We start from the raw sequence: 15,274 nt of genomic DNA, 5'->3' as shown, positions 1-15,274 counted from the left end.
TCTGATGCCAGGCATTGTTAAGAGGTGAAGTATACCACTGATGAAGACAGCACTGATTCTCACCTCTAGGAGGAGAGACCCCGAAAAAGTCACACTCCAGAAAAAGAAATGCTATGATCAGAGAAGAGTAGAGTGTACATTCTGTGGGTGATAGCTTTGGAAGAGGAGTATGGATGCATCTCTAAATATGTATGTTTTCCTGTTCTATATGAACTATAGCTCTACCCACTGTGAGCAATTCTTTAGCTCAGGATTTCTGAATGAATACTGGTTAGTTCCTAGTAGAAGTTCATCTTGTGACTTCCAAAGGGATCTGCTTCTACTTTGGTAGTTTGCACTGGTCCACCAAGGAGGTGGAATTGGTTTATTCACTGGACATGGTCAGGAGACCATGTTCTAGTTCCATCTCTGTGTGACCATGGGCAGTCTCCTTACCTTACCCTGCCTCCTTGCCTTTGCTTTTGAAGTGGAGATTATACTTATTTTCATAGTTCACAAGAATATTGTATGGATGTGCAAACTCTTGGGAAATTTTTTTACAAGTGCAAGGTAGTGGAAGATATGAAGTTAGGTGAGTATTTGGCAGATGGTCCAAGCTTAGATATGTCTTTAGGGCCATAGGACCAGCAGACTTAGTTAGGGTGACATGCTCCTGATTTGCCCGGGACAGTCCTGATTCATGTCTGAAATCCTGGTATAAGCATTGCTACTGCTAAGTCACTTCAGTCGTGTCCGACTCTGTGCGACCCCATAGATGGAAGCCCACCAGGCTCCCCCGTCCCTGGGATTCTCCAGGCAAGAACACAGGAGTGGGTTGCCATTTCCTTCTCCAATGTGTGAAAATGAAAAGTGAAAGTGAAGTCGCTCAGTCGTGTCCGACCCTTAGCGACCCCACGGACTGCAGCCTACCAGGCTCCTCCATCCACGGGATTTTCTAGGCAAGAGTACTGGAGTGGCTTGCCATTGCCTTCTCCGGTATAAGCATTAAGAGTGTCCAATTTTATGCTCAAGACTATTTGGATTGGAAGGTAGATCATATGGCCCCCTTATCTATATAAGATGTGAGCCAAACAGAACATTAATCTCTGCCTAAGTGTCAGTGAGTTCTGCCATTATGTGTTAGGTTCATTTAATGGAGATGGTCAGAGTCTTCCCAGGACCAGCCGTGATCAATGCTTGAATCTACATAGCTGAAGTCAGAGGTGAGCAGCTCTGTCAAGGATGGTGACCTTCTCTCCCTGTAAGGAGGCCTCTGCAGTTGCCATGAAAGATCTCCAAGTGGATTAGCTAATGAACTGGTTCCCAGAAAGTTGTGAGGGAAAGCAGATTTCCACTGGGGCCATAACCCACTTCTCCCCACTGTAGCCTGGCCTTGTAGTTTACGGGGCATGTGCTGAAGCACGTCCATAAGGGCCAAGAGTTCAGTAACATGATGGGGTTGCTCCACGGTGGCCAACAGACTGGTGGCCATGGGCAGGCTTCGTGAGACATAGAAGGTGTCTTCTTCTCCCCAGGCTGGCCAGGCAGGTATGAGCAGAAATTCCTGAGTTCTCCACGATGTCAAGGCCCCTGACATCTATCTCCTGTGCATAGAATAATTCATGTCTCTTGAGGGACTTACTGCTTCCTGGGACACATCCTTAGATCCTAATTAGAGGAAGGAGTGTGAGCTGGTCTTGGTCCTTTAGCTGTGGATATTTGTAAAGTTGGGATCCTGTTTGAAGAGAAGCCCTGGTGTTTTAAAAGCTTAGATTTAGTTGCTACAACTTGGTGTTTCCTGGTGGTGAATGGGGCCTGGGTCTTGAATCACAATGTCTGGGTTGTAGTACTGGTTCTATCCCTGACCCAGTGAGGTCTTGGACAGGTTGTGCTTCTTTCCCAAACCTGTTTTTCCATCAGTAAATTGGTGTTAATCCTTAGCCCAGTGATCTCCTACCACCTCATCTATACCTCATATGTGAAGTAAATGAACTTTGAAAAGTCATAACATTATTTACTTACTGAGTATGCACTGAGCACCTGTCATGTGACAGGAACACAGCAGTGACCAAGACAGTGGTGGCCTTGGCCTCCACGAAGCTGCTGTTTCACAGAGCGAGGCTGATGGCCAAGCAATAAATAGGCAAATAAAGTAGCAGGATGTGCTCTTAAGTGTAAAGAAGACACGCAGGTTTAGAGAGAGAGAAGAACATACCTGGGTAGGAGAAGCAGGTATTTCTAAAATAAGGGAATCTGAGAAGACTCAGCTTTATGATGATATTTTCACTGAGACCTGAGCATAGGAGACAGTTGTCCAGTTGCAGAATCACGTTCCAGGCAGAGGGACAGATGGTGAGTCCCCTTGCCACACCTGGCATGTGGTTTACATATTGTTTTTGTTTGCAAGGATCACAGGAGGTGGTCTGAGCCCATCGAGTCAAGGATTAACCTTATCTTCAAGAGAGATTTTTAGGTGGAAGCAGCAAGGTATAGAGCAAAGTGTCTAACTGACCATTATCTGTGTAAAGTGAAGTCGCTCAGTCGTGTCCAGCTCTTTGCGATCCCATAGACTGTAGCCACCAGGCTCCTCTGTCCATGGGATTGTTCAGGCAATAGTACTGGAGTGGATTGCTATTTCCTTCTCCAGGGGATCTTCCCAACCCAGGGCTTGAACCTGGGTCTCCTGCATTGTAGATCTGTGTAAGGGATATGTATATATTCATACATCCACATATGTGCAGACATCTATAGGAGATACCAGAAGCTGGTGGTTGTACCTGAGAAGTGAGGCTGGGGGACTGGGGTAAACAAGAGACTCACTTTTAACCACATATCTATTTGTACTGTTTGATTTTTTTTTCTTTTTTACCATTTGCATGTATTACTTTTCAATGAAAATCTCAGTTATTTAAAAATATGAGTAGTTATTTAAAGTAAATGTCTGTAGGCCATTGGGTAACCAAAGTAAGAGTGGTGCGTAAGGAGGGATATGTAGAATCTTCCAGGTGCCAGGAACACAAGCCAGGTCTGGAACTGAGGATGGGCCTGGGGCCAGCACATCTCGAGAGCCCAGGAAAGGGGAGCGTGATGACCCCGGGCATCCAGTCACACAGGCCCAGACATATTTCCATGGCCTTTCTTCTCACTGCATGTGATGAGGGTGCCCCTTCCCCTCTCTGACATTCCTCCCTAAGCTGACTGGTCGTGTTTCTTTGGGCCTGAAAATTATGGCCCCAAGCCTTGATCATGTGCTGACATTTATTATAATTGTTTGTGTGCAGCTTCAGTTCTCTTACAGGACCGTATATCCCTAGAGTTCCTAGCGTAGTGCCTCATGCCTCGTCGATATGTTAGTGAGTGTGGCGTATATATTACAGAGATGATTCACTGGCCCCAGTAGGTTGTCATCCTCCTTCCATGCTGTTGCCCAGGTAGTGAGCACATTGATCGCAGTAACTTTTATCATATATTTTAGGACAAAAATTTCCAATGAGTTTATAGAAAGAGAATTGAATGATTGTAGAATGAAGTCTTCAATAACTGTCTGCTTTATTCCTGTTTTGTTGTTGAAATTCTTAAGGCATGTTTATGTTTACTTTCTTGCCTATGAGATAATAATGCTTCAACTACCTGGAATCCTCCTCTTTCCAGAGCAGAGCTGACAGCCACTGAATACAGGAGAAATTCAATTAGCAGCCAACATGGCTCAAGATTTAGTAACAACACTTTCACTGTTTCTCATAAAGGAAATAATTTCTCAGCTTATTTTCACTTTATACATATCTTTAAAAAGTAGAGTTTTCTAATTTTTATGTCTATGAAAAATTAGAAGGATAAAGAATAATAGTAGTGACAGATACTTTGACGTTAGCAAGAAGTAACAACATAATAGCACAGAAAAGAAACATAAAAAAGCAGCTATCTGATTTCAAGAAACATAGTGTTGGTAGACATAATTAATTTGGGGGCAAGAGAATTTCATGTGTCTTAAAATATTATAGTAATGGATATGAATCAGTAATTATGAATCCTCAAGGGGAGTTATATTCTAATTTTTCTGTTTAAAAAAGACAGAATCAATAAATTTTAGAAAGTTTTTTTTTTATCAGAAATAGTTAAAATTTTAAAGTGCTGTGGTGCAAAGGATGTTTCTTCAGCATAATATAAAATATCTGTCTAAACCAACAGTCAACACCATAGAAAATAGAGAAATTTCCATTAAAACCAACAATGTGATAAGAATGTTCCCCTCTAAACTCTACTATTTAGTACCATTCCAGGCAACAAGGCAAAAAAAACAAAAGGTACAGCTATCGAAAAATAAAAATAAAAATTATCATTACTTTTAGATTTATAATTATCTTATAAGAAAACTTAAAAGCATGAATAGAAATATTATCAGCATTAGTAAGAGTGTTCAATAAGGTGGCCAGGCTACATAAAGGCTTTATATACTATAGCTTTCCTACCTATTAACACTAGCCAGTTGGAAAAGTACTTGATACAAAAATCTCACTTTAATTGTGTAAATATATAAAATACTGGGAATAAACTGAATAAGATATGTGTTGAGCACTTATTAATTATGTATTAAAAGCTACCAAATATTACTGCTAGTCATTAAAGATGATTTGAATCAATGGAAAAGTATATTATGTTCATGAATTGGAAGATTGTGTATTTTGAAGGTATGTGAGAAATTATCGTGTGAAGATTGAGAAAGTGCTATAGTTAAATTACCTAGATTCAAGTGGCAGCTTTACTACTTGGTAATGGCAAAGCATCTGAATGCAGAGTTCCAAAGAATAGCAAAGAGAGATAAGAAAGCCTTCCTCAGCAATCAATGCAAAGAAACAGAGGAAAACAACAGAATAGGAAAAACAAGAGATCTCTTCAAGAAAATTAGAGATTCCAAGGGAACATTTCATGCAAAGATCGGCTCAATAAAAGACAGAAATGGTATGGACCTAACAGAAGCAGAAGATACTAAGAAGAGGTGGCAAGAATACACAGAAGAACTGTACAAAAAAAATCTTCACGACCAAGATAGTCACGATAACGTGATCACTGACCTAGAGCCAGACATCTTGGAATGTGAAGTCAAGTGGGCCTTAGAAAGCATCACTACGAACAAAGCTAGTGGAGGTGATGGAATTCCAGTTGAGCTATTTCAAATCCTGAAAGATGATGCTGTGAAAGTGCTGCACTCAATATGCCAGCAAATTTGGAAAACTCAGCAGTGGCCACAGGACTGGAAAAGGTCAGTCTTCATTCCAATCTCAAAGAAAGGCAATGCCAAAGAATGCTCAAACTACCGCACAATATGTATATGTTGTACAAAACTGGGAAATTTGAAGAATATAAGTCGCGGAGAGTCGGACACTACTGAGCGACTGAACTGAACTGAACTGAACTGAAAGAACATATAAAATTGTTCAAATCCAACCACCCAAACATAAGCACCATTAACATTTTAGGATACTTTCTTTCCTTCCTTCAATTTTTTTCTATGCTTTTGATTATTTTTAACTTAAAAAAAAAGGAACCATGCTATTTATATAGTTTGTATCATAGTGTTTTCATTTAATACATTGTAACCAGTTTCTCATGTCATTTAATGACAGGAATCTTGAAAAACATAATTTCTAATGACCACAGAGTATTCATCATATGGATGGGCCATTATTTAGTTAACTGTTACCATATTGTTGGACACTTTGGCTGTTTCCAATTTTTTCCATTAAAATAATGCTACAACAAATACCTGAATATATAAGTCTGTATATGAATCTGTGATTCTTCCACAGGATAAATTCATAGAAGATGAACAGCTTGGACCCTGCTGCTGTTGCTGCTACTAAGTCGCTTCAGTCGTGTCCGACTCTGTGTGACCCCATAGACGGCAGCCCAATAGGCTCCCTTGTCCCTGGGATTCTCCAGACGAGAATATTGGAGTGAGTTGCCATTTGGTGTGGATATTTTCTGGCTTTTGATACAAAGCATTTCAGAAAGCTGGTTCAGCATACTAGTCCCTCAACTGTGTATCAAAGTGCTCATTTTACTATCCTCAGCGTCACTGGACTTTATCATTTTTTAAGTGCTTTCCTTCTTGAAATATGAAAAATGATCTACTGCTTTAATGCACATTTCTTGAGTGTTAGTAAAGTCTGGCATTTTTCCATATGCTTATTGGTCTTTTCCTTTCTTTGGTGGTTTGGTTATTTATGTCCTTTGCCCTTTTTTCTCCTGTGCATTCATATTTTTCTTATTGAACTGTAAAAAATCTTACATTACAAATATGGAAGTAAATATTCCTTCATACTGCCTTCTGGCGTTAGGATGGCAATACCAACACTTATCTTTTTAATTCATCTGGAATGTATTTTGATGTATGGTCCATGACAGCAATTCCCATACCTTAAGGTGAATTAGGTACCCTCAACCCCACACAGAGGTGGTCATTTTAAGAAGTGCTCCAAGGAATTCTGAAGCCTGTGGCCATACTTTGATAAACACTCACACAGTAGGAAGCTAAGTTTTTTTCAAAGTAGATGAATTGTGCCAGCATATTTATTGAATAACCCTTCCTTACCAATAGCTGTGAAATGCTAAATGAGAAATTGCATTCCTATAACCCCTTGGGTCTGTTCTTATGCTTTGCTTTATTCTGCTGATTTGTCTTTTTATTCTTGTGTCAGAACCATCATTTTATGATTATTAAGATTTTGGAATACATATAAATATTTGGACACACAAATCCTCCTACAACTCTTATTTTTCAAAATGTCCTTGACCATTCTTGCCAAATTCTTAATTACCAGATAAAATTTTGTAAAGTTTCTCTGAAAAAGCCTTTTAGAACATTGTTTAATATTTCCAGGTACACACACTGACAATTTAGAGAAGTTAGTATTAAAATAATACCTAATATTTATTGAGCCATTCCTATGTGGCAGGTTCTGCTTAAAGCACTTTCTACATATCAACTCATACCAATCTTATGAGCTAATTATTTTTATAGATGAGAAAACTGAGGCCCAGAGATATTTAGCCACTTGACCAGGATTCAGTTCAGTTCAGTTCAGTTCAGTCGCTCAGTCGTGTCCGATTCTTTGCGACCCCATGAATCACAGCACACCAGGCCTCCCTGTCCATCACCGACTCCCGGAGTTCACTCAAACTCATGTCCATCGAGTCGGTGATGCCATCCAGCCACCTCATTCTCTGTCGTCCCCGTCTCCTCCCACCCTCAATCCCTCCCAGCATCAGACTCTTTTCCAGTGAGTCAACTCGTTGCATGAGGTGGCCAAAGTATTGGAGTTTCAGCTTTAGCATCAGTCCTTCCAATGAACACCCAGGATTGACTAAGTCAGCAACTGAAAAGGGGAAAAAAAAAAAAATCTGGATTTTTTTTTTTTTTTTAGCGATCTGGAGCCCAAATAAATTGTTTGTATGACAAGGTTTTGTCCCGTGGGGGGGAGCGGGGCATATTCCTGGTCTGTTCAGGTGGCATCCTACTCACCTTCAGCTCCTGCTCTGAAGTCAGGAACCCGCGGCTGCCTCTTCCTCCCCTCTGGGCACACCAGGCATGGGCACAGACAGTCACTGTCTGAGAGCAGGCCCCATGCCCAGTGTGCTGGCCACTGCGGGATGTCTTAGTTCAGCTTTAGCATCAGTCCCTCCAATGAACATCCAGGATTGATCTCCTCCAGAATGGACTGGTTGGATCTCCTTGCAGTATAAGGGACTCTCAAGAGTCTTCTCCAACACCACAGTTCAGAAGCATCGATTCTTCGGCGATCAGCTTTCTTCACAGTCCAACTCTCACATCCATACATAACCACGGGAAAAACCATTGCCTTGACTAGACGGACCTTGGTTGGCAAAGTAATGTCTCTGCTTTTTAATATACTATCAAGGTTGGTCATAACTTTCCTTCCAAGGAGCAAGCGTCTTTTAATTTCATGGCTGATGCTTATATCTTTCCTTTTCTCCTTTGCTTTTCGCTTCTCTTCTTTTCACAGCTATTTGTAAGGCCTCCTCAGACAGCCATTTTGCTTTTTTGCATTTCTTTTCCATGGGGATGGTCTTGGTCCCTGTCTCCTGTATAATGTCACGAACCTCCATCCAGAGTTCATCATGCACTCTATCTATCAGATCTAGTCCCTTAAATCTATTTCTCCCATGTAGGGATGTGAGAGTTGGACTATGAAGAAAGCTGATCGCTGAAGAATTGATGCTTCTGAACTGTGGTGTTGGAGAAGACTCTTGAGAGTCCCTTGGACTGCAAGGAGATCCAACCAGTCCATTCTAAAGGAGATCAATCCTGGGTGTTCATTGGAAGGACTGATGCTAAAGCTGAAACTGCAATACTTTGGCTACCTCATGCGACGAGTTGACTCACTGGAAAAGACTCTGATGCTGGGAAGAATTGAGGGAGGGAGGAGAAGGGGACGACAGAGAATGAGATGGCTGGATGGCATCACTGACTCTGTGGACATGAGTTTGAGTGAATTCCGGGAGTTGGTGGTGGACAGGGAGGCCTGGCGTGCTGTGATTCATGGGATCACGGAGAGTCGGACACGACTGAGCGACTGAACTGAACTGAACTGACTGATACATATTGTATTTAGAATGAGAAAAATGTTAGTTGAAAGGTAATGAAACAGGTGAGACTGACCAAGAGATTTTGAAAATGAGTTGTATTTTAAGATGGTCATAATAAAAAGACTGTGGTCCTGGATTTAATAGAAAGGTCAATGAAGCAGACTAGATCCATCAGAATCTGATCTTGTGGAGAAGTGGGGCATGAGGATGGACAGACAGAGGTGAGGGTCAGAGCGTATGGGCCCTGCAGGGTTCCAGGGCTTCTCAGAGAGTCCCAGCCCTCTTCTGAATAACCCTGCACTGCAGACTCACCTAACCAGGCACAAACACAGCCTAAGTCCCCAAGGTACCTGCTGCAGGGTATTAGCTTCATCCAAACATGACACTTGGGCAGAGGCACATGGTGCGTGGCCTACCCTCGTTAAGTTTCTCTACTTTGAAGGGAAAACATTCTAGAATAAAGAACTTGCTCTTGGGAAGTCCTGAAGTTGCCGATGCAGTTCCCTGGCTGAGCTTTCTCTCCTCTTACTCCCATCTCAGCACCCAGTCTAACCCCAGGATCCTGGAGCTTGCTGGCCCAGCGGGTGGAGAACTCTGAAGACGGAGGCTTCCCCATCAGCATGGTTCTCACGGCCTGGGAGAGGGCGGTCTCTGCTGACCACTCCAAAATGGACAATAGTGTGTTTCTGCGAATAGCAGCATGACTGGGGAGAGCTGGTCTCAGACAGGTTTCAAGGAGCAGCAGAGGCCACCTGGATGCTGGAGCCCTGCAGACCGGATGTGGGCCCTTGCAGTTGTTGGAACCGGGAGCCTTATGACCTTGGGCTTGTCTCTTCACTTGAGCGGTCAGTCTCAGGCTGCCCTTCTGTAAACAAATTCTCATTGGTAATTAGTACCTTGAGAGGCCATGTGAGGCTTAAATAAGCGAATGTATGGGAAGCATTTATCCCAGCCGGATGCAGGGGAGGTGCTCTATAAATCACAGTTACAGTGATTGTGGACTTTATTCTCCCCCAGCTTCATGGCGTGTGATGTGTGGTGGCAGGTGCCGATAAAATGAGCCTGGCACCCATGCAGCGAGACTTCGGGAACTGTAGGTTGCCATGATTATTATTGTTGCTACTGCTGTTGTTGCTATGGGCTCTGTCCCTGGCCACCCTGTGAGGAGATGGCAAGGCTCTGTAGCCCCACCTGCAACGGCCTGCAGCTCTTGGATCTTTGTGAGAGAAGTCTTCCTGTGCTGGTTCTCTTGTCTGCGTGAGTGGCACAGAGAATGGAAAGCAAGTAGGCGGGAGCCTGGGGCGGGTGTGGTTATTCCCTGAAATGAGCACAAAGCCTGGCTTTGCCCTTCTGTCTTCTGCCTTCCAGTGTTTGCAAATTCTGCTGACAGTAACCTCCTTAGCTGGGCCTTCAGGAGCTGCTGGGCAAGGTCGATGAGTCATCCGGGCGGCCTGGGAGCCAGGCAATGTAGCCACTGTGCGCAATCAAGTGGAGCGGAAATGTTGACATTTACGTCTACAATGTTGGAAGGCAGGCGGAGCAAACTGGGGCCACACCAAGCAGGCCATGATCGGGAGACCGAAAGATTTTAGATTGTATGTAGGCTTTTAGACAGATTAATTATTTTTGTTTGTTTTAGTGGAAATTAGGAAAAATAAAATGCACTGAAAGAGCAAAGCTAAGTTTAAATAAGGGAGAGCCGTGCACCCGTGCTATGTTGCTTCGGTTGTGCCTGACTCTTTTGCGACCCTATGGACTGTAGCCTACCAGGCTTCTGTGCCCATGGGATTCTCCAGGCAAGAATACTGGCGAGGGTTGCCATGCCCTCCTCCAAAGGAGGGAGAGTCATCTCAACCTTGATGGGACTTCCCAGGTGGCACTAGTGGTAAACAACCTCCCTGCCAATGCAAGAGACAAAAGCGATGTGGGTTCAATCCCTGGGAGCAAGAATGCCCTCCAGGCAAGAATACTGGAGTGGGTAGCCATTCCCTTCTCCAGGGTATCTTCCTGACCCAGAGATCGGACCCGGGTCTCCTGCATTGGAGGCAGATTCCTTATCATCTGAGCCATCAGGCAAGTCTCTAGTGACAAAGTAAGGGATCCTTTACATTTGTCCAAACTAGAGGAGGCTTTATCAGAAGTTTCCAGCGTGGTGCTTGTTTGAAGCTTCTTGAAGGTTGTTTGACTGTAGATACGTGGAAAAGACAGGATAAGGATTTGGCTGTTATGGCTGACTTGGCATTTTCTTGGCTGGATCAGATGATGGAGGAGATCTCTGCCCTTTTTATGTCAGTGGCCAACAAGTCAGATATGTGGAAGAGAATTGTCCTCCCGTATCAGGTGAAGTGTTGCTGATGCGATTAAGTGACACAGCTTTTCTTTACGTGAACTGAGCTGTAGAATCTAAGTGTGCCTGGACCTGGGCTGGTGACACAGCCCTGACCCCTTGTCCCTGTGGGGCTCTGTGTCTACTGGGGTAGATGGGCCATGTGCTCAAAGGTCCTCACTGTCTTTTTTTTTTTTTAATGCTTATTTATTTGGCTGTACCAGGTCCTAGTTACAGCATGTGAGATTTTCAGTCTTCCTTGAGGCATGTGGCATCTTTAGGTGCTACATGCAAATTCTTCCTTGTGGCATATGAGGTCTAGCTCCTCGACCAGGTATCTAACCCTGGCCCCCGGCATTGTCTTAGTCACTGGATTGCCAAGGAAGTCTCCTCATTGTCTTTTATTCAAGACAAGGGCTGTTATGGCCGTGGGGCATCAGAGAAAGGAAGGGCTGCCTCAATTTGGACAAGAGAGGGGTCTGGGTCAGTGAGAGAGGCCGGAAGTCATGGTTGACTGATTTTTGAAGGTGTTTTCCAGGTAGGGAAAAGCCTTCCAGGAGGAGGAAACGCATGGGCAAGGGCGCAGAGGCTGCCAGCACAAGAAACCCCAAGTTGTGTGTCATGCAGGTTGAGGGGGTCTGAGAGCTAGAGAAGGGGCGTGTGGTGGGGGCAGCAGATGAGCCTGACAGGGCTGTTGGGCCTGGATTGAGGTGTCCACAATCCCCCACTGAGAGGTGAACTTATTTCTAGAGCAATTCCTAGGGCTTTGAGTGGTCAACATTCTCTTCTCCCACGTCAGATCACTGCTCTGCCCCAGATTCTGGGATGTGACGAGGCTCTCAAGGGGGAAGGGGCACTAACAGTATCACCTGCCCCTGCCGTCTCAATTGGCAAACTCTGCTCTGGGGCTTAGGGGTTGCTTCCTTTTCAGTGTGCATCTAATCCAAGATGTTTTGTGCACACTTAATGGGATTTGATGGTTTAGGGCATTTTAAAAACTTTTGGGGTGGCCACAGATGGAATAAAGGGATGGAGCAAAAGCAAAACCAATACCCAGTTGTGGATGTGACCAATGATGGAAACAAGGTCCGGTGCTGTAAAGAGCAATATTGCATAGGAACCTGGAATGTTAGGTCCATGAATCAAGGCAAATTGGATGTGGTCAAACAGGAGATGGCAAGAGTGAACGTCGACATTCTAGGAATCAGTGAATTAAAATGGACTGGAATGGGTGAATTTAACTCGGATGACCATTATATCTACTACTGTGGGCAGGAATCCCTTAGAAGAAATGGAGTAGCCATCATGGTCAACAAAAGAGTCCGAAATGCAGTACTTGGATGCAATCTTAAAAATGACAGGATGATTTCTGTTCGTTTCCAAGGCAAACCATTCAATATTACAGTAATCCAGGCCTATGCCCCAACCAGTAATGCTGAAGAAGCCGAAGTTAATCGATTCTATGAAGACCTACAAGACCTTTTAGAACTAACACCCAAAAAAGATGTCCTTTTCATTCTAGGGGACTGGAATGCAAAAGTAGGAAGTCAAGAAACACCTGGAGTAACTGGAAAATTTGGCCTTGGAGCACGGAATGAAGCAGGGCAAAGGCTAATAGAGTTTTGTCAAGAGAACGCACTGGTCATAGCAAACACCCTCTTCCAACAACACAAGAGAAGACTCTACACATGGACATCACCAGATGGTCAACACCGAAATCAGATTGATTATATTCTTTGCAACCAAAGATGGAGAAGCTGTATACAGTTAGCGAAAACAAGACCAGGAGCTGACTGTGGCTCAGATCATGAACTCCTTATTGCGAAGTTCAGACTTAAATTGAAGAAAGTAGGGAAAACCACTAGACCATTCAGATATGACCTCAATCAAATCCCTTATGATTATGCAGTGGAAGTGAGAAATAGATTTAAGGGACTAGATCTGATTGATAGAGTGCCTGATGAACTCTGGACGGAGGTTCGTGACATTGTACAGGAGACAGGGACCAAGACCATCCCCATGGAAAAGAAATGCAAAAGAGCGAAATGGCTGTCTGAGGAGGCCTTACAAATAGCTGTAAAAAGAAGAGAGGCGAAAAGCAAAGGAGAAAAGGAAAGATATAAGCATCTGAATGCAGAGTTCCAAAGAATAGCAAGGAGAGATAAGAAAGCCTTCCTCAGTGATCAATGCAAAGAAATAGAGGAAAACAACAGAATAGGAAAAACAAGAGACCTCTTCAAGAAAATTAGAGATTCCAAGGGAACTTTTCATGCAAAGATGGGCTCGATAAAGGACAGAAATGGTATGGACCTAACAGAAGCAGAAGATATTAAGAAGAGGTGGCAGGAATACACAGAAGAACTGTACAAAAAAGATCTTCCCGACCAAGATAGTCACGATAATGTGATCACTGACCTAGAGCCAGACATCTTGGAATGTGAAGTCAAGTGGGCCTTAGAAAGCATCACTACGAACAAAGCTAGTGGAGGTGATGGAATTCCAGTTGAGCTATTTCAAGTCTTGAAAGATGATGCTGTGAAAGTGCTGCACTCAATATGCCAGCAGATTTGGAAAACTCAGCAGTGGCCACAGGACTGGAAGAGGTCAGTCTTCATTCCAATCCCAAAGAAAGGCAATGCCAAAGAATGCTCAAACTACCGCACAATTGCACTCATCTCACACGCTAGTAAAGTCATGCTCAAAATTCTCCAAGCCAGGCTTCAGCAGTATGTAAACCGTGAACTCCCAGATGTTCAAGCAGGTTTTAGAAAAGGCAGAGGCACCAGAGATCAAATTGCCAACATCCGCTGGATCATGGAGAAAGCAAGAGAGTTCCAGAAAAACATCTATTTCTGCTTCATTGACTATGCCAAAGCCTTTGACTGTGTGGATCACAATAAACTGTGGAACATTCTGAAAGAGATGGGAATCCCAGACCACCTGACCTGCCTCTTGAGAAACCTGTATGCAGGTCAGGAAGCAACAGTTAGAACCGGTCATGGAACAACAGACTGGTTCCAAATAGGAAAAGGTGTACGTCAAGGTTGTATATTGTCACCTTGCTTATTTAACTTATATGCAGAGTACATCATGAGGAACGCTGGGCTGGAAGAAGCACAAGCTGGAATCAAGATTGCTGGGAGAAATATCAATAACCTTAGATATGCAGATGACACTACCCTTATGGCAGAAAGTGAAGAGGAACTCAAAAGCCTCTTGATGAAAGTGAAAGAGGAGAGTGAAAAGGTTGGCTTGAAGCTCAACATTCAGAAAACAAAGATCATGGCATCTGGTCCCATCACTTCATGGGAAATAGATGGAAAAACAATGGAAACAGTGTCAGACTTTGTTTTTTTGGGCTCCAAAATCACTGCAGATGCTGATTGCAGCCATGAAATTAAAAGACGCTTGCTCCTTGGCAGGAAAGTTATGACCAACCTTGATAGTATATTAAAAAGCAGAGACATTACTTTGCCGACCAAGGTCCGTCTAGTCAAGGCAATGGTTTTTCCCGTGGTCATGTATGGATGTGAGAGTTGGACTGTGAAGAAAGCTGATCGCCGAAGAATCGATGCTTTTGAACTGTGGTGTTGGAGAAGACTCTTGAGAGTCCCTTATACTGCAAGGAGATCCAACCAGTCCATTCTAAAGGAGATCAATCCTGGATGTTCATTGGAGAGACTGATGCTAAAGCTGAAACTGCAATACTTTGGCCACCTCATGCGACGAGTTGACTCACTGGAAAAGACTCTGATGCTGGGAAAGGTTGGGGGCGGGAGGAGAAGGGGACGACGGAGAATGAGATGGCTGGATGGCATCACCGACTCTGTGGCCATGAGTTTGAGTGTACTCCGGGAGTTGGTGATGGACAGGGAGGCCTGGCGTGCTGTGATTCATGGGGTCGCGGAGAGTCGGACACGACTGAGCGACTGAACTGAACTGACTGACAGATGGAATGAGCATGAAAAGTCTTTGATGGGGAGGCAAGAATGTGGGAGACAACCAGATTCCCTGTTCTGCCCATGCCGACTGTGACAACTGCCTGGTAGGGGACCCTCAGTGTCTCACAGGGTCAGCCTTCATACCCTGGTGAGGGGCAAGGGTTGGCAAACTCTGGGTATGTGTACAGATGGTAAATCACTCTCTTGGCCACAGAGAGGATGGATCTCCTCAGGCCCCAAGAATGACTTCCTTGATATGAGCTGAACTGTCACCACCCACCTGTGAATTTCTGTCTTCCCCATCTCCTGTGGGTTTGGATTGAGCCTCGAGCTCTTCAAAGATCAATGGCAGACCCTAACATTAAGACCGAAACTTGTTGCCTAAGATCTCAAAAAAATTGGAGTGGGTTGTGGGCAAGAC

The 15,274-nt window shown here is 43.9% G+C and overlaps 1 long non-coding RNA gene across 2 annotated transcripts in view; it reads left to right on the top strand.

Annotated features, from left to right (window-relative positions):
- The first annotated feature begins 2,172 nt into the window (after positions 1-2,172).
- LOC129559419 (uncharacterized) overlaps positions 2,173-15,274 on the top strand; it is a 110,663-nt gene continuing 97,561 nt past the window's right edge. For both annotated transcript variants that reach the window (XR_008686534.2, XR_008686535.2), the window contains exons 1-2: positions 2,173-2,331; positions 5,787-5,933. This is a non-coding gene — a long non-coding RNA (uncharacterized LOC129559419). The remainder of the gene's footprint in view (positions 2,332-5,786; positions 5,934-15,274) is intronic.

Source organism: Moschus berezovskii, chromosome 8 (assembly GCF_049115385.1).
Source record: "Moschus berezovskii isolate FMDL1 chromosome 8, NW_MosBer_1.0, whole genome shotgun sequence".
In the NCBI taxonomy this organism is placed as follows: Eukaryota; Metazoa; Chordata; class Mammalia; order Artiodactyla; family Moschidae; genus Moschus; species Moschus berezovskii.
The sequence above is the reverse complement of the archived record's forward strand: the minus strand, read 5'-3'. Positions and strand labels throughout refer to the sequence as shown.